The sequence below is a fragment of the Camelus ferus genome, chromosome 12 (assembly GCF_009834535.1).
Source record: "Camelus ferus isolate YT-003-E chromosome 12, BCGSAC_Cfer_1.0, whole genome shotgun sequence".
Taxonomy (NCBI): Eukaryota; Metazoa; Chordata; class Mammalia; order Artiodactyla; family Camelidae; genus Camelus; species Camelus ferus.
Window position 1 is genome coordinate 58,052,315 of NC_045707.1, and position 25,316 is coordinate 58,077,630.

Here is a 25,316-nt window from a genome sequence, read left to right on the forward strand (position 1 = left end):
TATTCTCTTGCTTTCAGTGAGTTAAAAAAAAAAAAGGAGTTGTCCTGCCCTAATTGTCTTAGGGAAAGAAAATTAACTGGCAAAGGAAGCAATGAGATCATACCTAAGTGTGAGGATCTCTCACTACCAGAATTTTCACAGTAGATATTGGATATACAGTACTTGCTAGCTTTCACATTTTACATCACTCAGTGCTGAAAGTTGTAGTGCATTATGATCTTAAACCAACACTATCCTTACAAAGAAAAAGCTATTCTCTATAGCAGAGGTTTTCAATTTGGACATGACCTATTAGTGGGTTATGAAATCCATTCAGCATGTACTAAACAATATGAAACAGGATAGAATAAAAAGTATCAGAATGCATGACAGGTAGTAAGGATGAGTATTATTTCTGGCAAATATTTTTATACACAGTCACACACATAAGAGCATATGTGATACAAAATTAATTTCTTAAGGTGAATTGTGAATTTTCAAAAATTGAGAAATACTATTTGATAGAAAAGGAACAGCTGTTTTCTTTGTGTTTTTTGTGTACTGGCTACACAAGGTTCATGCTTAATGCTGATTGTCATACACTGCTGCAACCTAGTCTTAAGGTCTAAAAATATGCTCGTTTGGGTCTGGTGTGACATAATAGGATTTGCTCAGTGATTTTCAATTTTGACAAAACAATTTACTCTTTTTAGCTTGTAAAAATGAAATTTATTTAAAGCAGAAATGACAAACTGGGGGCAAAATCTGCTCAGAAAAGCAGATTTAAGGCCGGAATAATGTTATTTGTGTTTGTTTCGCCAGCTGAGGTTTTTAACTAGTTTCTAATACTCAAATATTAGGAAATTTCGCTTAAAATTTTGGATTTCTAGCTTCTCTTGGAAAAAAAAATAGATGATTTGGCAAGTCTGAGCCTCCCAGAAAGGGCTGGAGACAGGTCATCCTCTCCCCAGCTTGCCACAGTCTCCTTGTTACGTCCCAGTTCTAAGGCTGTCACTTGCATTCACTGCCTTAGTCTTGGCCTGCCCCCTCATTTATGTTCCCGCGTGGTCTGTAGGCACTTCAATTTCCTACTCCTGACCTGCCTCCGCTAGAGTGGAAACAGTAGCTGCACTCACCCCATAGACTTGTTGTGAGAAATAAATAATTTAATTCATGAAAGGACTTAGCGCCTCATAAATGCTATGCAGTATTACTGGAGTCAGGTTGCAGGGTATATTAAAATTGATAATTTAGGTCAAAGTTTCTAAGACTAAAACCATGGCATGGTGAAACTCTCAAGTTAGGATAAACCGTTAAGCTTAATGCTTTGTAAATACGTATCTGAGAGGTTCTTTTCTAGATGCAGGCCTGAAAACCATAGATAAAGCCACCTGGAGTTCTCAGGCAGTGCATTAGTAATATCTGCCGCTATGTATGTTCATAGTGCACCATCTGTTACATCATTTTATTCGCCCAGCTCTTCCCTGACAGTCACATTTGCTCAAATCCCCATTTGCTTAAGGATCACATTCCTGCTTTCTCCTCTTCACACCCTTTTTCTGGACCACATGCTCATACAGACCTGAAATCATCTTCACTTGAGCTCTGAGAATCTTGGAAAACAATTTATTCATCTCTACATTGTCCAGTATCCAGGTCTCTATCTATGGGTAGGAGATACTCTGCAAACGTTGTTTAAACTGAAATGAAAGGACACATGGCTTCAGCCAACTGGAAATCTGGTAGCAAATTGCTTTTAGCCTCAGCTTCCACAAACACAGAACTTCTCATAATCTTTGTGCCCCTAAATGAAATTAAATCCCTATGCTATGAGAACTTGGTTTGCCAGATTTAGTAAGTAAAAATACAGAACACCAGTTTAATTAAATTGTCAGATAAATAACAAACTTTTTACTATAAATACTTCCCGTGAAATACTAAGGACCTCCTTAAGCTAAAGAATTTACTTATTTTTACCAAAATTTCAAATTTATAGAGTCTTCTGTGTTTTATCTGGCAACCATAACAGGAGAAGCACTTTATCTTTGCTTACCCTTCATGTTTACTATTTATGGCATTTATGCGTGTTCACTATTGTTTCAAGTATCTATCACAGGAAGTTTCAATAAATGCTTTTCATAGTGATAATCACCAGGCTTTCCTCTTTGACTTATGTACTATGTAAACAAAGCTGAATGTGTCTATAAAATAGAGGCAATAAATACTTCTGTAGTTTTTTTGTAATTTGGAAAATTTATGTGCAAATGTAGTAATTACTTTTATCTCAGCATTTCTAATAAAGCTTATTGGTTGGCTGTGAGGTTTATTGTTCTCAAAACATGTCCTATACATTTTTAACATGAGTTTTCATTCCCTAATGACATGGAGAAATAATTCTACTCTAAGACACAGTGGGGGACTCAGTCAGATACAGGGCATCAAATCTTTAGATGTAGCAGGGCTTTGCCAGTTCAAGGCCTGGCAAGAGACAGTGGGAAACATGTTCCTGGCCTAATCTGGGAACATAGCCCCAGTACTTTCACACAATTTGGCTCCTGGCTACTCTGTAAACTAGCATTATGTAAATGAGCATTGATTTTCAGGCTTTTGGAAAAGAGATCAATTTATAGTTGCATCTGCAGAATCTATTTAGTTAGACATTTTCCAATATTTTCTAAAAAGTGAATAAAAGTTAGTATGTTCTCTATAAAATACAGGATACTACTTCACTCTATCACGACTTGCGTTCCTGGTGTGGTAAATGTGAGGCAGTAAGTGCCATTCAGACCACGTGGACCACAGCAAAGCCCGTCATTCAAAACTCAGTATCCTGATTACAAGTTAGGCTTCCATCAAGCTACACATACAGAGTTTGTTTACATCATAGAGTGGATGTGCTGTAGTTTGGTCAGCCCAGTCTTTCGTGTTTCTTTTAGCACCATCACCCTGACTTGCCCTGGGAAAGTGCAGGTGTCACTCTTCCTGCATTGTCAGTCTGTGTACCCTCCCACCCCAGCTATCAGTTCTAGGGAAGGACAAATGGCCTGGAACTGGCCTAACAGTGCACTGCATTCCCTGTCCACCACAATCTGTTTAGAGGTGAACATATAACCCAGACCAGCCCAGTGATTCAAGTGTCCAGTACATATTCAGTCCAATGGATGAAAATAGATACCCGCCAAGGCACAACACCAAAAAATTTCAGAAAATTAGGAAAAAGAAAAGGTTCTGAAGGAAAATGTCTGGTCAGAAACAAGGGATCAAGAAACAGAATGGCTTTGGACTTCTCCACAGCAAACCTGGATGCTAGAAGATACTGTGGCAAAACCTTAAAAATTCTTAAAAAAAAAAAAAAAAAGATTTTTCAATACACCACGCCAAACGAATTAATAGAGAGGGCAAAATAAAAATACTTTAAATAAGCAAGATCTCCAAACTTTACCTTTTGGGTGCTTTTTCTCTCAGGAAGCTTTCAGAAGATGTAATCCTCCAAAATGAGGGAATAAACCAAGAAATAGAAGCCCTGGGATACTAGGGAAGAGGAACCCTTGGATGACAGCTGTCTCCCTGGCACAGCTAACAACTAGTCCAGATCAGAGCAAGACAGAAGACTCCAGGAGAGATTTCTTCAGGAGCATGAAAATGAAAAGAACACTTCATCCATCAGAAGCTGTCAACAAGCTGAAAATTACAGAGCATTTCATTCATCTAAAAGTACTGAGATACTTGGAGAATGGAGAGAGAGTTGACTTTGGATTAGTAAAAAGAACATTCTAGCATGAACAACATAATGCCAATATTTTATAATTTGGGTCCAACAAAAGTGGCAATTTCCCATCGTTTAATTTAGTAGAAAACAAAGGGATCAAAAAGTCATAAAATGATCTTTAGGGGGAAAGAGTTGTGCAGAAAAAGTAATGTAATAACAGTTTACATACCTCAGTTGTGACTAGCATTTTCATAGTCATGATAATGTAAACACTGAATAGTGACCTAATTAGAAGAAAATTATAATGATATTCCTAGACTAAGTGTTAGAGGAAGTCCTGTGTGTAGTGGGTACAGAGAAGATAAAAAAAAAAAAAAGCTAAATCCTCACCTTTTAAAGTGGTCAGTAAGTAAAGTCTAAATCTGAAAAATCAGGAAGTAGCTATATAAGGTTGTATTAAGACATAAATTTTGACACACAAAGAATTAGCTGAAAGAGTTAAAAATAACTGCCCCCAGGCTGGCAATTTCAAAAATTCAAGCAAGAGATAATGAGTCAGTGTCCTAAGACAAAGGCAGAGGGAGTGGAAAAACGGGAATGAGAGACATTTAGAGGATTCTATATGTAGCTACTGGTGATTAATTAGAACCCCACGTTTCTGTCTTGGGTCACTAAACAGATAGGTGATGTAGTTATTCAGCAAGTCAGGTGAAATAAGAGGAAGAACAAACCTGGGAGTAAGGAGGATACAATATTGGATATATTATATTGAGCTATGTGGAGGACAAACAGATGGGAGTGTGTGGGTCTGGAATTCAAGAGTAAAGCATAATCTGGAGTGACAGATGTGACTCCACTACAGTGACTGGCTTGAGGACAGGGAGAAACCTATCTTGACATGAGTATCTGCAGCATCTAGCACAAATAGTCCCTAACATGTTTATTCATTCATGCATTCACTCAAGAAAAAAAAGTGTTATTTGAAATACTAGGGGTGGGGAAAATGGAGAAGAAGACCAGGAAACTGAGGGAGTTCATGTGAGAGAAACTCTTTGCTCTGTGAACAAGGAGGGCTGGTGGTTTTCCGGAAGGGAAGAGGACAAGGCGCAAAGGAAGATGAAACACAAGAAAAGGGTTGAGTTACATAAAGGATTGTGAATGTTGGAATCATCAGCGAAAGAAATGGAAGAAGCTGCTGGGTGAGGTGTCCAAAATCAGAAAGTCACAAAGCACTGTGGGGGAGGCTGAAATTGGACGCCATATTGTAGTGGCAATGATCCCAAGAATGGCTTTTCTCTAGCACTGCTCTCCTCTTCACCCAGAAGAACTATGCCTCTGTGTTCTGCCTTCTTCGAGCACTGTGCTCCTACTGCTCTGACAGCATTCGTCAGTATTTCATTATATCTGTCTAGTCTACGTACCCTTGCACACCATGAATTCCCCATCTTTGTATTCCCAGCATTTGGCATAGGGCTTGCCGCATAGTAGGCACACAATCAATGTGTGTTCAATTGAACTGAATGCCTAAATCAAATGATTAATTTCCCTGCAGATTGTATTCAGAAAAGCAAGCACATTAAATGCTTGTTTTCATGGGAGTATAAAACTGTGGTTTGGGGGAAACCTTGGAGTTTTGACACACAAATATTTATTAGCCTGATGTCATTCAAAAGTGATAAACTTTAAAAAAAGCAACTACCTTGTATTATGGACTGCTTAGATCATGTTTATGGAAAAACAAGATTAAAGGCAAAGCTTTCTGGACCGAAAGTTGCTATGCTGTTGCTTTTTGTGATATGTAGCTGCAGTTCCTCTTGAGATAATCATCAGATTCTGTCAGACTGTCTGTTTCTTGTTCAATGCCAAGGCTAACTGGGCAAATGCATTTCAAAAATAAAAACAGTTTAAGGTAGAATGACGAACTATAATCACTCAAAATGTTTGTGTCACTTCTCATGTATCATCTAAAAATATTTAAAGTTCTTATATGGATGGTCTGTTCCTCTGTTGAAATTTTCAACTCTCATCAGGAGAGCAAACTAAGACTAAGTATCTTAGGTGTTTATATGTTTATAAACATAACAAGTGATAAGGTATAACAAAAAGGACTGATCCAAATCTGCTAACACTAAAAAAAAGTTTTGTAAGTAAAACTTAAGTGGAGTTTTCAAGGAGATTTTCTGGCAGGAGTAGGGAAAAGAAGACTCAGGGAGAAAATAATGCCTTATGCAAGGGCATCAAACTGTCCAATAGGGAGGAGTTAATTCGATTTAAAGTCACTGAGCAGGCCATCTTTGATAGTGGATGGGATGTCCACATGTTAAACATCAGAGATAGTTGCTCTCTCTGATTCTCTCCCTTTCAGACTATTAGAGCATTAAGACAGTTTGGCCCAGAATGTCAGAGGCCTAAACAGCTAGCTCACCCTCAATTTCACATTTATTTCTGTTCCATGTGACCAGAATTAATGTGGGTTTAGTGTTAGATAGTGCTTTGGCCTAAGGCTATTTAAATCCACCTAGATTATAAAAATGGTAGCTCCCCTAAAACTATAGGTCAATATATCCTATTCCTCTGCATTGAGGTCAAGAGTCAAAGTGCAGGCTCTGTTTTACTTTGCCGTTGTTTCTTTTACCTATTCTGCCCAGGAATTTCTTGGAGCAGTGTTGAAGTAGGATTGTGGGTATTTGAGCCATGGCCAAACCACCTTAAATTTAACAACATTTTAACACATAACAGCTTTTAAATATTAGGATGCATTTTCCTAGGCATTGGTTTTGGCTGTGTAATGTCACTGAAATTATCTTCTTACAGGTTTGTTTCCTCTATGATTGAAGAAACTATTAAGTTTCCTAAAGATAACGACCTTCTTGAGTCTACTTTATATTCCTAGGGTGTAACACAGAGCCAGGCACATAGTAAGCACTCAAATGTTTGTTGAGAGGGACTGTTTGTCCAGTGCCAGTTGTATAATTAGAGTTTCTTTCATTCTTGCAGAGTTAGGAACAAAGCGGCACTGACCTGCTGCTATTTTGAGATGCTGACTATCATGGAAATTTTCCCAACCTGCTTTGCTGGGATAGTTCAGCCACAAGAGCTCTCGTCAACGTAAAAACCAGTACCAAGTATCTTCTGTAAAACCTTGGGGCAGGGAGCACGAAGCTATGCAAGCAATACCAAACTTGGACTAGTCTAATCTTGGCTCTACTGCTTATCTACTGACTATGGGAAAGCCACTTCATCTCTCGGAGGCCTTAATTTCCTTCTCTGTCTGTTAAGGGGTTTGTATTAAATTAACTCCAAATTACCTCCCGGCATTAATGTCCATATTAAGTTTATCTCTGTATTCCTACCACCAGGGTGGACTCATAATACAAGCTTAATTTTTATTAGTTAAATTAGATTGAAGTGGCCCCTGGGTTTCTCATACATTGCTTTACCATGTTTTAGTTCAAATCTAACATTACTTTCAATTGTTAAGTTTTAAATTAAAATCTAAATAATCTCAGAGAGAAAGTTATTTTCCCCACATTTTTTCTTTATCCAGCTTACATAAAAAACACAGTGAAAAAAGTCACAGTCAGTCAACCTGTGTGTTTAAAAATCTAGGTTGACAAATTTTACCTTTAATCATGAGTAAAGGATTCTCTTAGAGAATTAGATTTCGGGGAGGGGGATGTTTTAAATTACTTGTGCAGGGATTTCATGACGTTTCAGTAGCACTCAATAACCTGTTAGCAATCTGTAAGTGAAAAGGCACTGGTTTTGCTAAAAACCTTCCTTTTAGTTTACTCTCTTTACTTTTAAAAAAATCTGTAATTCATACTTTTTATTAATTCAGGATTTTTTCTAACAATCAATAAAATTAGTTTGGTTCTACATATTTATGATTATACACAAAATTATACAGAACTCTACATGAATACAGAATTCATTTTAATGGTTATTGCTAATACTTTGAGGTTAAACACTCACCTTTCAACAGCATTAATGAATACCTGCTGGTTGTAAAGCATCATTATGGTTAGGAGGAAGAAGGATTGAGATATTTTTTGACTGATTACCACATGATAGGCACCTTGCATTATCACACATAAACCTCTCAACAACGCTAAGATTATTATCATCTCCATATTTAAAATGAGGAGAAACCAATGCTTAAAGAAGTTGTTACGTGCACCTCAGAGAAAACAGGGAGATTCCATCGCAAGTTGTCAAATATCAAAGGCCATACATGTTCCTAAATACCATGCTATGTCACCTTTGCCATGTTAACTGCCTTACATAGTCCTTTCAAGAATTCATGAATTTGTCTAAGTTTATCAAAAGGCATTCTCTAAAATTCATCTAATGAGGCAGTCCCTTAAGGGTAAAAGGTCAATATTCTGCTCAAGATCCTTGAGTAATCAAGAAAAGTTCTCATTTTTAATATGAATTTACCACTTCCTCTGATATGTGATAACAAAACTTCAGCTATAAAAAAAATCACCACCCTATCTTTGGTAGGGACGTTACTAATGCTCAACATAGCTGCTAATTCCAACCACAAAAACAACTTCGGTTTGGTATTTCCCCTTGGCAGATGTTGATATCAAGACTTTATGTGATAGTTAACAGTATTGAGTTTATCCAAAACTTTAGACCACAAAGACTCTGAGAAGTTTCCTTACTAAATAACAATTTCAAAATACTTCTCAGTGGAGCTACTTAGAGTATTTCAAAAAATATACTTTTATAATATATCTTCATATGGCTGAATGATTAACCACTCCAAATTGGCAAACCTATAGCTGTGCCCCTATCTGATGATCAGTCGATTAAGTATTTACTGATATGCCTGGAACTCAGACTTCTGTTATGTAATCCCATTTCTAGGAATTTTTCTTTAAGAAAAGTGAGTCAAATATGTTCAACTGTGCATTTTTTATGATTTAAAATGTATAGAATATATTAAAAATCACCAAAAGACTGATGAAATAAAATAAAGCACCTAGGATGACATCCATATACTGTAGACCTATATTCATTGACATGGGAAAATGTCCATCATATATCACTAAATGAAAAAATAGCTACTAAACTCCATGTACAAAGATACCTTTTTTGGTTTGTTTCTTGAAATATAAACCTGTATATGTATTTGTAAGTGTATTCAAAGAAAAAAAATCTGGAAGATATATATACCCAATTGTCAGCAGAGTTCTAAGTATTAGAATTACAAGTGACATTATTTCCCTCTTTGAATTTTAAAATTTTTTTCCTGATAATTTTGCAATGAGAATAAATTAGCTTTATAATCAGAAAACAAAAACCATTCAAAATAAGTCTGATGGGCATTTCAGGGGGGGTTAATTGATAGACCCTGAGAAATCATTTCAAGGCCTAGGTATGCAGCACATTTAAGAAGAATCTATTATGTTCGACATAGCCCCAGTTGCAAACTACAGTACCAGCCAATGAAATCAGTCATGAGCATTTGTCAAGCATTCAGAGTGAGCAACATGATGCTTCACCACACCGGTGAATAGAAAATATTGAGTCTACCTTAAAGGAGCTTAAAGCTAGCCAGAGAACGAAGACATACCCACGTAATCCATTCTCACTCTTAACTAGTAAGATATATAAAAACTTGCTAACTCATGCTCACAGGCAGAAGGAAGTTGATCTTCTAACTACCTGTTGAAACAGTTTTGCGCCAGTGCCTCAGATCAGGCTGATACACACCTCCCAATACTTTTTGTATCATTTAAAATTTCCAATTGTAAGGATATTAGTGCCTTAGGATCTGCTGGACTCTACTGTGCCAAAGATTAAATTAATGAATTTTTGTTCTTTAACAATGGAAAAAAGCTAACAGATTTTATTTAATATAATTAACTTTTTATTAAAATCACCTGAAAATGTGGTATTCCTCATATCTAAATTTCCTTAATGTCCAGAGCTTACATTTTAAGGGTCATACTTGTTAATAGTTTACCAAAATATTCACGAAGTATGTTCCTGCCTTCTTAAATACCTAAGTAAAATTGGATACTTTCTCCATAATTTCTTATAATGAATATCCCCTGTCAGAGATTCGTTCCAGAATACTGAAGAGTATCGGACTGTTTGCCCTTTCGTTGATTCGATCCACACTATTACGTTTTCTCAGTTCTTGCATCTGCTTTTTGTTGTTACAGTTTTTAATCTACACAGCCTTTTGCTCTTCAGGTGCCACCTGTCACTTGCTGCCAAGACTCTGACTTAAGCAGCACCCCTCCGCTAATTTTATTAGTGTATCTTTGTCCGCTGTCATATAACAAATTATTTCAAACTAGCAGCCTAAAACAATAATGAACATTTATTATCTCACAGTGTGTATGAGTCAGGAACTTGGGAGCACCATAGCTGATGTCTCTGGCTCTAGATCTCTCATGAGGCTGCACTGTAGACAATAGGCAGTGAACGCTTCACTTAAGCTGGAGGCCCTCCTTCCAAGATGGCTCCCTCACATGGAAAATTTCCCTTATACATGGGCATCTCAGTAGGGCTGCATGAGTGTCCCTACAACACAGCAGTTAGCTTTTCTCAGAGCGCCTGATCCCTGAGAGGGTAGGACAGAAACATTAAAGCTTTTACTGACTTAAGTTAGGAAATCACACTCTGTGATTTCCTCAGTACCTTATTGGTTACACAAGTTGCACTTTGCATTGTGAGAGTGAACATGTTACACAGGAGTGTGAACACCAGGAGGTGAGGATCACTGGGGGCCATTTGGAGGCTGGCTGTCTACGATACTTAGTTAACCAGTTTGATACTGTTAACTGAAGTTTAAATTTAAACTTCTGAAAAACAAATGATTAGTATATAAGATGGCTTTTGAGAACTTAACTGTTTTCTTTTAAAGTTTTAATAAGGAGAGTCACTAAGCTGTATTGAATGTTATATTAACAATATTTACTATCTTAACAGGAAAATTATCATCTGAGTATGAATATGACTCTACAAATATAGTATATTTTTTCTTGTGTATAACTTCGACAATCTTAGAACTTAACTGGTTTCTTTCTCTTTTTTTTTTTTTTTTTTTTTGTTTTAAAGAGGTATAATTTACCTACAGTAAATCTTGCCCTTTTTCATGTACAGTTCTATGCTTTTTGACAAATGTATATCATTATGTAGCCACCACCATAATCAAGACATAGAACAACTTCATCACTTCTAAATATTAATGCTCTCTTGTCCTCTTTTCTTCCCTTACCCAGGCAAAAGGAAACACTTGTCTTCAGAATTAAGTCAATAACATACCAGAAAACTTTACAGTAGAGAAAACTATGCTATGCTATCTTTCACCTCTAGAAATGAGTTAAACAGGGTTGAACTGTGATAGAGGTGATGGAGATAAAGAAGGTCAGAGAGAGTGCCACAGTAGAAACACAAAAATGGCTATAAATGTACAAGACTGATGCTACAGGGACAGATTTGCAAGCTTTCATCTCATGTCTGAACTAATCTATGCTGTGCCAATATTTCCTATACCCGAGGGATGAGAACACTGCAGTGGCTTTTATGAAAATGAACAGAGGAATGGCCTTATTATCCACTCCAAGGTTTGTTTTTAACCTATGCTAAAAGAAAAGTAAAAATTAGCTACCTTCCCAGATAGGAAATATCTTGGCTGATAGCCTACTTGACTGTAATTAAGAATAAAGACATTCTTGTTCATACTTTCAATATATTTGTATCGTACATATATATCTGGCAGTGATAACCCTCACACCTCTCAGCACATCTTTCATGTCTTCTTTTACAATCGTGTGAATGGAATATATACAAGCTTCTTTATTCTTAGCTACTCAGATAACCACATAATAGGTATTAATAAGGCGTGAAAAAAATCAGTTATAGAATTTAATCTATAAAAATTAAAAATAATATATAAAAGATAAAATTTACAAGGATGAATCTGAAACAGAGTTAAAATGAAGTAAATTAAAATAATTTGAGAAATCACATACAACTTAGATATAACATGTATACTCTGTGTGTGTGTGTGTGTGTGTGTGTGTGTGTGTGTGTGTGTGTGTGTTTGTATCAGGAGTGAGAGGGTTTATGAGTTAGAGGTAAAGATACGTACAAGGAATGTAATAATATTGGAGATTTAAGTAAAAGTTACACAGTTTGGGAAAACTAGAAATATCTAGAGCCTAACAGATACAAGAAGAAAAAATAAGTCACTCTGTTGGTGACTAAATGGGAAGAGAAATTAGGATAATGTGCAGAATACAAAGAAAAATGGAAATCTGATTGAGTTGGAGAAATTGTCAGGCTATAAGAAATCCAACAAGGCAAAGCAGCTTAGAGAAACTTTACAAATTGTGCCTTCTCTCTCTCAAACTCTCTTTCTACATTATCCTGACCTAGCCCCACATTCTTAACAAAACAGACAAATAATAAACCAATGAGCTTAATTTAGCATGCCTCATTTCTCAAGAACCTTTAGTAGTTCCTAGTGATCACCAAGTTCTTCTCAAAGCTTTCATTTATGTTATTATGTTCAATTATCTTTCCTAGAGTTTTACTCAGGAAAGGTGTATTATTTATTGATGCATAGCTACTAGGGATATGTGAAAATACATCTAGTGGCTGTGAGAAACAAGTCTATGCAATTAACATGAGAGAACTTACCTTTTACTAGGCAGTGTGATAGAAGATTTTTAAGCAAAATTGACCTTGTCATTCATTATCCATTCAGAAACTATCCTAGATACCTTCCATTTTTTTGCATCCCACATACAATCAATCGTTAAACTCTACTGAGTTTTGTTCCCTCCTCTCCATCTGTATTACCATTGCCCTGGTTGAGGCTGTCTTCAACCGTCACTCCAGTACTGCCAAGTTCTGGCCTCCTCTGATTTATCCAGGGGTAGATGGTGTCTCGGGCAAGGTAATGAGTATGTTCTCCCTCCACATCCACAGCCCAGTTTTGCTCTAGAATTTAAATATTTACTTATGGTACCCTTTCCTACACCCCGGAATCTAACCTCTATTTTTCTTCCAGAATGATCTTTCTGACCCAAATATCTGATGAAGCTACCTCCTCCACCAGCTAACATCTCTTCAATGGCTCCCCATCATCTGAAGCATAAGTAGCAATTGCCAATGGCCACAGGGGCCAGGCAGGTGGCATAAATGACTCTTGAATAAAGCAGATCAATAGGGACTATTACAGAGTGATGACAGCAGAACCTGTCAAATATGGAAAAATGTGGCCAGAACTCCCAATTCTTCAGGATAGGCAAGAAGTCCAGATCTGTATGTAAAATTTCTCAATGTTTAAATGTTGGCAGCTAAATCTATATTTTTTAAAATACAGGAGGAACCAAACGAACCACTTCGGTAGCCTGTGGGCAATTAACCCACCAACTCTGACCTGATAGGATAAAATCCAAACTCCTTAGCATGGCATGAATGACTCTTCATGATCTATTTCCTGTCTGCTCTTACAACCCTGTCTGTTGCCAGCTCTTCCTGACAAAAAACACGTATACTTAATTGTGAATTATCTTCACTTCCGTAGTTTTACTTGCCTTTGTGTTTCCACCTCTGTTTTTCTGATGGAGTCTCCTCCTTAACTCACATTGCATCACTCTCAAACACCTCATCCAGTTCCTCTTTGATTAATTACTTCAACGAAGTGTCATTTCTTTGCAGAGGCTATCTCTGTCCTACCCCTCTCCTCCTTTGCCACCAAGGACAGATGTCTTTATAGTGGGTTCCCAAAGCATTAAGTAGATCCCGGTCATTGCCTCAAATAATGACTCCCAGAGAAGAAGCAAGTATATGTGGGGAGCAGTTAAATCCCGTTTTGCCTTTGTTAGGTTCAGATATTTCACATCAGTAAGCAGTTGTATAAATAGACCTGGAACTTAGCTGCACTATCTGGCCCTTGAGGTGGGAATATGAGGGGGGAAAAAAACTTTGTACAGGGAAAAGAAAAGAGGGCTACAGATGAAATCCTGTGAAAGAAAATGTAGGCAGAAAAAAAAAAGGAGTATATGAGAGGAGTCGAAAAAGTAGTTAGAGATTCATTGGTGTATACCTCTATCAAAATTCATCAAACTGTACACCCGAAATATGTGTAGTTTATTGAAATACAGGAATCATAAAATAAAAGTGTTTAAAAAAAAGTAGTTAGAGATTAGGACGAAAACTAAAAGTCAGTGGTGTTATGAAAGACGAGGGGAAATTTTCAAGAAGGAGGAATTATCCATCATGGTCAAATACCACAAAATGTCCTTTGAACTTAGCAATAACATCAGTGGTCATCCTGATAAGACCAGTTTTTAAAGAATGGTGATTGTGAAACCAAACTAGAACAAATTAAGGAAAGAAAAGACAACAGTAAGTGGGAATCGGGAATAAAGATTAGTCTATCAGGATTATTATTATTTATTTTTTGTGTGGATTAAAGAAGGAACACTAGAATTGTACACGGGTAAAGGAAGGATTTTTAGGAAAGAGCTGTTTATTCACTTATTTTTAGTATTTCACAACAGGGGAGGTAATGGCATTTTGAGAAATGTAATTCATTATTGTGTGAAGAATTCCTTCACATTGCAAATTATTTAGCATTCCTGCCACCTCCTTTCTCACTAAATCACGGTAATGCTCCCATCATTTTGATAATCAAAAATACCCCTATCACATTTCCAAATGCCCCTGAGGCAACAGTATTGGCCCTATCAGAGAATCACAGCACAGTCCCCCCACAAAAGTTTCTTTTCCTCTTTCAATTTTTCATTAGGAAAAATCTCAAGCAGAAAAGTTGAAAGAATAGTATAATAAACATTTAAATACCCATTAGCTAGGTTTAGATTAACATCTTACTACATTTGCTTTATCTACTTATATGAGAATTTATATTTATTTTTTATTTTGCTGAACCATTTGAAAAGAAGTTGTCAACATTATAACATTTTATATGTTCATATCCTTAAATTAAGGACCAATTTTATAATCATAACATTATTACCATGTCTTAGAACACAAATAAAAAAATTCTTAATATCAATCTGAGGGGAGAGTATAGCTCAAGTGGTAGAGCACATGCTTAGCATGCACAAGTCCTAGTTTCAATTCTCAGTACTGCCTCTAAAAATAAATAAATAAATAAATAAATAAATAAATAAACCTAATTACCTCCACCCTCCAAAAAAATTTAAATCTTCAAAAAAAATTTTGAAAATCTATCTAAAACCCCATCCCTATTCAAAATTTTCCCAAAAATCAATTATAACATTTTTCCAAATCAGAATCTAGTCAAAATTTACATATTTAATTTGGTTGTTACATTTTTCAGTTTCTTTTAACCTTAAAATCTTCACTTTTGTATTTTTCACATTGATTTCTACTTTCCTCAAGAGGCCATGCCAATTGTCCTATAGACTATCTTACATTTGGGTTTTTCTGATTAAATCCTTATGGTATAATTTAGTATGTTATTCTATCCCCTTTAATTCTTATAAAATGATACCTGATCTAAAGGGCTTGGTTAGACTCAAGCTATTCATTTTTGGTAAAAACATGTCACAGATAATGGAAGGACATAAATGGAGGCTATTTTATTATTTATGGTGCTATGTTTGATCATGAAATTGAGTTACTGATTGTTGTTGATTTAAGGGAATATATGTTTACATTGTTATAACTTTAGCACTAATAGTGGGCTTGGCACATGGCAGGTGCTCCTAGATATTTGTTGAATGAACAACTGAATAAACGAATGATATAAACTGATTTTAAGTGATAGCTAACAAAAAAAGAGGAAGTTGGGTTCTGATACACAAATTCTAGAATAGCTGGTTATAGATTTAAGTGAGGAAATAAATTATTGAGTATTTATTCTTTATAGTTTTAGATCTTACGTTTTATAATGAGAATATAATTTTCCAGTCATTATTTTTATGCCAGTGTTTAGAAACTTATGTTTTTTTTAATTGAAGTATAGTTGATTTACAATATTGTGTTAGTTTCTGGTGTACAGCCAAGTGATTCAGATATCTATTTATCTATCTATCTATATATTCTTTTTCAGATTCTTTTCCATTATGAGTGATTCTAGAGTGATCGAGCAACCCAGACTGGAGCCATACTGTATTCTATCAACTCATCTTAAAAGTGACCCATCATCACTTGTGTTGAATGCTACAGGTCACTCAGACAACACAGGGACAATGTGAGAGCACTGTGCAAGATGTGATTACCACTAGGAGAAGGTCACCGGGGACCTTCTTTGAGGCTGGTTACCACAGTTGTCATAACAATTACTCTCAGGTGGTGGTGGCACCAACAGTGACATTCTAGCCACATTTTCATATAGTGTGATCTTGACCATGTTTGTTATTATTGCCTGCCTTACAATTTGTCCCTGCTTGTTTTGCGGGCCTTCTCACTAATTCTGGAACCACTCAACATCTTGTCCATAAATATTCTTTCTGCTTATGGAAGTGTGGTGGGCAGAATTCTAAAATGCCCTCCAAGATTCTCATGCCCAGTGTAAACACCATGTATAATCCCCTTATCTTGAGTGTTGGGAGAAACTGAATACAATGGATTTCTCTCTTGTGGTTGTTACATGACAAAAGTGGAATAATTTTGCAGATGTAATTAATGACCCAAATCAGTTGATTCTGAGCTAATCAAAAGCAGGTTATCCTGCTGGTAAGAATGTGAAATGGTACAGATGCTACAGAGAGCAATATGATAGTTGCTCAAAGAGTTAAAAATAGAATTACTGTATAATCTAGCAATACCATTTCTGAGTATATGCCAAAAGAACTTAGAGCAGGGGCATGAAAAGATATTTGTACACCCCATGCTTATAGTAGTATTATTCACAATAGCCAAAAGGTGGAAACATCCCCTGACTGATGAACAGATAAACAAAATTTGGTATGTAGATATATACAATGGAACATTCTTCAAGCCTTAAAAAGAAGAAAATTAGCTTTATTCATGTTGTAGCATGGGTACACATTATATTAACTGAAATAAACTAGTCACAAAAGGACAGATGTTATATAGTTTCTCTCATATGAGACACTTAGAGTAGTAAAATTCATAAAGACAAAGAAGAAAAAAAATTTCCAGGGATTGGGTAGGGAGAGGGATGGAGTTATTGTTTAATGGGTTTCAGTTTTACAAGATAAACAAAGCTCTGTGGATGAATGGTGATGATGGTTGCACAGCAATGTGAATGTACTTAACGGCATAAACTATATACTTAAAATGGTTAAAATGGTAAATTTTAAGTTACATATATTTTAACACAATTAAAACTTTTTCATTAAAAATTTTGAAATGTAAAAAAAAAAATTATTTTTAAAAAGGGGACTATCCTGAATGGGCTTCAGTTAATAGGGAAAGCTCTTCAAAGAAGGATGGGGCCTTCCTGGAGGGAGGGATTCTCCTGCTGGCCTGGCCCCCAAGTTGTGGGCTGTTTATGGAGGGGGCCACATGAAAAGGACCTCAAGGCAGCCGCTAGTTGCTGAGAGCAGACTCCGACTGACAGCCAGGGGACCTCCATTCTACAACTGTAAGGAACTGAATGCTGTCAACAACTAGTGAGCCTGGAAGAGGACGCTGAGACTCAGTTGAGGGTATGGCTAGTAACATTTTGATTTTAGCCTTGAAAAACCCTGAGCAGAGGACCCAGCTAAAATGTGTCAGAAAATATGACTTAAAAATTTGTGTTTTTTTAAGCCACTATACTTGTTGGAATCTGTTGCACAGCAATAGAAAACTAATACAAATAGGCAACGTCTTGCTTGCAATCCAGAATCCTGACTGGTTCATGTATCTACACTTGGCCAGGGAAACTTGATAGACATTTCCAAGACTCTGTGCTATGAAATAAATAATCCCTCCTCCCTTCCAGGAAAACCTATCCATCACTAATAATAAAAGACAGAGCCTGGCCTGACAGGTGAAATTAAAAAAATTTTTTAAAAGTTGTCCATTATACTGTGTATGTATATGTATGTATGTGTGTGTGTGTGTATATATATATATATACACATTTAACTTAAAAGAAGTTAACTACTTATGTAGTTATTATTTTATATCTCGTTTTCCCCCAATTTTTTAATATTAATTTTTAACCACAAGTCTCCACTGTCTTAGGAGGTGTGTTCCAAGCCCTCACTTATTTATCTTTTATTTATGATGGTGGGGTACAAATAAATTTTCTCTGTAAATTCCAAGGAACTGTGAGGTCATTTAGTCTAGCTAAACTCTTTGACTGAAGCATAACTGGGGACAACCCAGTAGGATATACCTAATGCCCCAATATGCAACCAGAAGGACAAATGAGAAGAGAAAAGGACAAATGAGTAGAGAAAGAAAATAGCAGGACACACAGTACTCATCATCCCATTAGCTTCCCTTCTCCAGCTCCAGCTGCCATTCAAACTAGCCTTTCAAATAGAAAGAAAAAGCATTGCCCATTCTTGCCTAAACATACGAGGTTTTTGGTGGCTTGTCATTGTACTGACAAATTTTCAGTCTTTGAGCATTTCTTTTAAAGGAGATAAGTCATATTTTAAGCCCTATTAGCTAAGATCTTAATTCTCAGTTTATGCCAATGATTGATTAAATCTGCTAGTAGCAAGAATGAGTCACAGGATAAATGCTTGGGGAGGAGAGAAAAGTTTCAAAGAATATTAAGCTTTCTTCACATTTTATCTAGGGGCTATCTAAGCTACTCTGAATAATTCTGTGTGACCCTTTTAAAAATCCTGCAATCATCCCATCATTTTAATGAATAAATATGTCCCTCCTTGTTTGTATATAAGATCTTCCATGAAATAAGATCTTGTCATTAAGAAATAATAATAAAGTTATTATTTCTCTAGCTTTATATCCTGTTACGACTTTCTTGACGTTCTGTGCTCTGATACCATGTAACTGTCCCTCTTTCTACCTTTATACATATAAACTTCCCACTCCCCATGCCCATGCCTCTCCCCTTCACACACACATCATGTTTGTGCTTGGCCAACTTCTACTCTTCCTTGAGGAGGAGTTCATGTATCATAACCTTCTCAAAGATTTCCCTGATAGGCTATGCCTACTGCCCCTTCCCTCACACCTCACCCCCAAACCAAAGTACATTCTTCTGTGTTTCAACAGTATGCAGTTATATCTGTATCCTTTCCTTTTGCTTGTATCCCTTCCTTTTATCTATATCTTTTCCCTTACTCTGTAAAGTAATATATTCATACAGTGCTTATAACAGGAATGGGCACTTCATAAATTCTGTGTAAGTATTAGCTCTATCATTGCTTTAAAGTTAACTATTTTAGTATCAGTTTCCTCTACTAAAGTGTAAGCTCCTTAACCTAAAGGACAGTATCTTATTCATTTTCTTTAAACTTAGTTATTGGAGTATAGTTGGTGATCAAGAAATGTTCCTTGAAATTTAAGATGGTAAGAAACTATTATTTATTGAGCCCTGTGTCAGGCAAGATTTCTATAACATTCCCTCAGAGATGTTCCTGCTTTAATCCCTGAAACCTGTAAATAGGATTTGATGTTTTGATTAGGCTCTTTCTTATGGTCAGTTGATCATAAAACAGGGAAGATTATCTAACTTCAGCCAACTTTTAAAAGCAGATACCTCCTTCAGGTTGGTGGCAGAAGGGGAAGTTAAAGAGAGAGGAAGAAAAGCAAGAGAAGGATCTGACACACTGTGGCTGACTCTGAAGATGGAACGGGCTGCGTGTAAGAAACAGAAAGAGGCCTCTGAGAGCTGAAAGCAACTCCCGGTCCACCACCAGCGAGGAATGGAGACCTCAGTCCTGCGACTGCAACTTGAATGAGCTTCCAAGAGCTTCCAGCCAGGAGCCCAGCCTGGCTGACACCTTGCTTTTGGTCTCTGGAGCATAGAACCCAGCTAAGCCCATGTGGACTTCTGACCTTACAGGACTGTGAGATAATAAATGGGTGTTATCATAAGGTGTTACGTATGTGGTAATTTCTTAGGCATCAGTAGAAAATTAACTACATGTCAATTCTATGCAAGGCTCTTTACAGACATAGTGAGAATGAATCTCACTAAAACCTCTTCATCTTGCCTAATGTTCTATAAATAACTTAATTTCAACTTTGACACCTGGCCAGTAGGGAACTCTAGATCAGTCATTCTTGGTGGTCTTAAACCTCCACCAGGGTGTGTGTCAGGTTTCTGAAATCAGACTACCCTGGTGCTACTGGTCACCAGGCATGTTTTCACACCAGTTAATGCTTGAACATCTATCCTAGCCTGCATGATCTCTTCAGGTGGCTTTCTCATATTCAAGGTCTAGCTTGGGGCAAATTTACCATGAAACTCACAGTATTGTGAAACTTACTTGAATGGATCCTTTCCAAGGCCCTATACTTAATTGAGTATTTGTAATTTTATATCCCTTTGCTTAAAGAGGAATCCCTAAATTGTATAAACATCAGGCACCACAAAACCTAGACATTCCCTCAGCTCAGAAATTTCCTGTGTAACTAATCAAATTAATCCCTTCTTCCCTACGCCACATTCCCCTACCTGCCTGTAACTTCAGACATAGTCTTTTGCTTCCTCTCTTGCCCTAATTTTTTCTTCACTACACTTAGTAATATCTGAATTTATTTATTCATTTAAAATGTGTTCATTTTCTGTCCCTCCCTCTCTACAGAATGTAAGTTTACTGAAGGCAGGCACTTCCTTCGTTTTACTCATTCCTGTATGCCCAGAACCTGGAACAATGATTAAAAATAATAGGTGTTAATAGTATGCATGGACTGATCAACCTCAGGTCTACCCAACTGCCACATTCCAGCTGTCTTAGTTCCCTTGGGCTGCTATAACAGAACACCATAAACTCAGCAGCTTTATAAAAAACAAACATTAATTTCTTACAGTCCTAGAAGCTGGGAAGTCTTAAGATCAAGGCACAAACAGATTCGGTGTCTACTAAGAGCTCGCTTCCTGGTTCACAGATGGTAGACTATTTATTCACTGTGTCTTCACATGGTGGAAGGGGCCAGGAGCTCTCTGTGATCTCTTTTATAAGGGCACTAATGTGACCCAACTACCTCCCCCAAAGACTCTACCTCCTAATATCATCACCTTGGGGATTAGGATTTCAACATATAAATTCTGAGGGGACACAAACATTCAGACCATAGTAGTATGAAAACCAAGTTGGTGGCACACCCATGTTTGGCTAGTGGGAGTTCCAGGTCTAGGTTCCAGCCTCTCTGGTGCAGCATTCGGCCATTTACTCTGAGATCTTGTCACATCCTAAGGACACTGCCAGGGATCAGGGAGCAAATCCTCACTGTTCTAGAGACCCACTGATTTCTTTCTCATCCTTTCAGCCTAGGTATCACTTTTTATTCTCAGTGACATCCTTCTTTCCCATGGCAGTGTCCAAAAATGTCTTGGGAGAATCCCTTCGCTTGGTTCCCCCTTCTCCACCCTAAATATAAATAATATTACATGACATTAGGGAACATTTTTTCAAGTGAGAATAAAAGCCAACTTAGAAAATGTTCCTGTTTGTATCGATCTATAATACCATGCAGATGTAGCCTCAATAAATTCTTAGCCACCTGGTATACTACTTCCAACCAGATTACTAGCTCTAAATTTTTACTAAATAGAAATTTGGGGGTGGTCATTTCAAGCTAGGCAGGAAAGTGTTTTGAAAGCAACTTCTGCTTTCTTCTCTACCACAAACATCCCCTGAGGCAAGGAAGTGGAGTTGCTATCAGCTTAAATGAGGGAAGGAAAAGAGGCAAACACAAGAAAAAAAAATCTCAATTTTTTTTTCCTTTCTAACATAATTATTCATTTAATCTTAAAACAGCCATATGAAGCTGATATTATTCCCACTTGTCAAAACTGAGCCTAGTCTTTACCAGTGATGCTGTGTCTGTCACCACTGCACACGTTTATTGTCAATAAAATCCTACTCTGTCTGTTTTTCCACTCTGGCCCCTGGAGGAATTTAGAAGCTTTCTTCAGGATTTGAGGTGAAGGACATTTGAATGAGGCCCTCAACTAAATGCTAGTGTTCCAAGAGGGAGCTCATGCTCCTAAACTCTCCTTCCAGACACTGGAGCAGCCTTTAGTAGTTTTCGTAATTTCAGTGCCACGGAAGATGACTTTTAGTTGTGAAGTTCCCTTCATGTTTTCTCCCAGAGGTTACAGACGCTTTCATAGAAGCTGGCCTTCCAATTGCCTGCCTTGACAGCCTGAGCTGGGTGTGCCTTCACTAAGTTAATTATAATTATTGTTATACATGGTAATGAAAGTCAGGTAGTGTTTCCCAAAGTATAGGATGTGTAGACTGATGGTACATGAGGTAATTTTATTTAACTTATATTTTTCAAATTGAAGTAGAATTACCTTACACTATTATATTAGTTTCATGTGTATAACATAGTGATTCAATATTTTTATATGTTATGAAATGATTACTCCAACAAGTCTAGTTACCATCAGTCACTGTACAAAGTTATTACAATTGTATTGACTATATTCCCTATGGTTATATCTTCCTAACTTATTTATTTTATAATTGGAAGTTTGCACCTCTTAATCCCCTTCACCTATTTTGCCCCTCCTCCCCTCTGGCAACCACCAATTTGTTCTACATGAGGTAATGTTAGATGGATGGCACATTTAAATACCAGTGACACTTAGCAAAAAAGCTATTCTCTTTTTAATATCCTTGAATTTTCCCCATTATGTTAAGTAGAAAAATATCATGTTGATGCTAATATTCTAACTCTTAACCAATCTTTCTTTTCTAACAGATTGAGAGATGGCCTTGGGCTCAGATCCTGGACAGGCAACCTAATTAGAATAACATTGTCTTGTTTTCATTTTAAGGTCTTTTCCTTATTTTGATTGGAAATATTTTCTACTTACAAAAGTGACAATGTTTCCTTTTAAAATAAATCTACTTGAATAGTTCAAGTTTAAAGAAAATATTAATAATAGTATTTGTGGTTCACTAGATCAGGCAAAAATCATGCCACAGTTTCGGAAGCACTAAATTAAGCAATTCATATGAATGACCATGTGATGTTCTGACACTGACCATGATACAGGTTGTTAAGTCATATGCATCAGAGGCAAGTTATCATCTCTTTAGCACTATGCCTGTACTTTGGATAGTTGCCAGACACTCATCAGATTCCCTATTTGTGGGGACAGAGAAGTTGTGTAGGAATAACAGCCACAAGTAAATTTATGAGGGTTAAATTCATGGGATGAAGCCAGATGTGGCAGAGAATTTACCCTGAAGAGTTAACAGCAAGCTGACTTTCAGAGTAGTGGAAGGAACCATTGGGTATGGGAAGTGAGGCTGACTTTGTAACTCAGAGGCAAGGCAAAGGGTGAGATCTAGAAATCAGGATTGGCCTAAAAGTGGAGACTGAAGCAACTTACAGTGTGGTTCAGTGATGGTTGCAGTCAACAGCCTAGGTGGGACTGAATATCTTACAATGCTAGCAGACTGTAAACTTTTCTTCAGGTTCCTAAAAGCAACATTGGAAAGAAATTATTGGAAAAGAGCCTAGCCCAGGTGTACAATATAGGAGATAAGATCAGAGTGCCTTCTTGACTATTCTATCCTCAAGTGTATAAATGTAAATTAGAATCCTGGGAGAACTTAAATATATGACTTAAAACTACTTATCGATATATTATGTACACTTTTGTATCAAAATATATTTCTAATTGCATAATAAAAGTTAACTGGGTAAAAGGTTTACTGAACAGAGAACTGGTTCATAGACAATTTCAATATGCTACACTGTAAGAGTGATATATAGACCCTCACTATTACTTTATAAAGAATGTAAAGGCTGGCAAAGCAGCAATCTATCAGTTAAGTAAGCAAAGAAATAACTTAGATCCCAAAAGTTCTTAAGTATTTTCCTTATAACAAAGGCTAAGTTTTTTTAAATTGTAAAAATATGTTTTACCAAATGGCAATTGACCAACATTTTATTGAACAAAAGACTAATTTAAAATTTTTTATTTTCTTCGGTTGACTTTAAAATTTTCCTTTTCTTGTCTTGTGTTCACATATTGCAATGTAGTCAAATGTATTTTCAATTTTGGATTCAGAAATCAATCAAGCAATCAATCAATCTCCACACTGCATAGGTTGGTACTAAGGCCATACACACAAGCATATATTCTGTACCTATATAATTACATTATATAGTTATTTTGCTAACAATAAACTTGACTGTAAGCATAGTATCATATTATGCTAGATGATGGTACATCAAAAAAACCCAGGAAAAATAATCTAAGATTTGTATGTGTATGAATATTTAAAATAAATTTATGATTTAATTAAGATGTCTTCAAATTGATCATAATTAATAAGTAAATTAATTATTGGTAAGAGATATCTGTAGTATAATTAAGTTTTGGGAAAAAAAGTGTACAGATCCTCTTCTGACGACTTCCTGCCTGTAATAACTAAAGACCCCAACATGACAAATGATTTGCTGCAGCAAAGAAAAACATTTAGCAAATTAATAGGTATAGTTTCATTTGCACTTCTATTTTAAGGCTTAATTTGCCTTAAAAGAGCTGAAAATTACCCTCACACCTAAATTTACTTAAAGGCCATTATGAAATGAAAATATTTGCATTTTTCCAATTTCTTCTTCTACTTACATAAATATTTAGTTTCACTCAGCTATTAAGGTAATAAGAAGTCATTGACTTTGTGTTGTTTTTTAAACAAAAAGTTTGGCCTGTTCTGCAGTTAGCCATAGGTCTTCAGTATCATGAATTAGGTAACATTCAAAAAAAATTCTCAAGGGAACCCTCCTACACTGCTGGTGGGAATGTAGTTTGGTGCAGTCACTATGGAAAACACTATGGAGATTCCTCAAAAAACTAAAAATAGACTTACCATATGATACAGCAATCCCATTCCTGGGCTGGAGGGAACTCAAATTCGAAAAGATATATGCACACCAATGTTCACAGCAGCACTATTTACAATAGTCAAGGCATGAAAACAACCTAAATGTCCATTGACAGATGTCTGGATAAAGAAGTTGTGATATATATATGGTATGGAATACTACTCAGCCATTAAAAAGAAAACAATAATGCCATTTGCAGCAACATAGATGAACCTGGATATGGTCATTCTAAATGAAGTAAGCTAGAAAGAGAAAGAAAAATACCATAAGATATCACTTATATGTGGAATCTAAAAAAAAAAAAAGACAAATGAACTTATTTACAAAACAGAAACAGATTCATAGACATAAGAAACAAACTTATGGTTATCAGGGGGGAAAAGGGTCGGAAGGGATAAATTGGAAATTCGAGATTTGCAGATACTACTACATATAAAACAGATAAACAAGTTTCTACTGTATAGCACAGGGAACTATATTCAATATCTTGTAGTAACCTATAATGGAAGAGACTATGAAAAGGAATATATGTATGTATATGTATGACTATAACATTATGTTGTACAGCAGAAATTGATACAACCTTGTAAGCTGACTACACTTCAGTTAAAAAAAAAGAAAAAAAAATCTCCCTAAAAAGGCAAAGCAA

At 36.3% G+C, this 25,316-nt stretch overlaps 1 long non-coding RNA gene across 1 annotated transcript; it reads right to left on the reverse strand.

Annotated features, from left to right (window-relative positions):
• Positions 1-1,200: 1,200 nt before the first annotated feature.
• LOC116667761 lies at positions 1,201-24,708 on the reverse strand. The gene is made up of 3 exons (XR_004324797.1): positions 24,652-24,708; positions 23,163-23,251; positions 1,201-1,679 (listed from the first exon to the last, which is right to left on the reverse strand). It is a non-coding gene; the product is annotated as an uncharacterized LOC116667761 (long non-coding RNA).
• Positions 24,709-25,316: the final 608 nt, after the last annotated feature.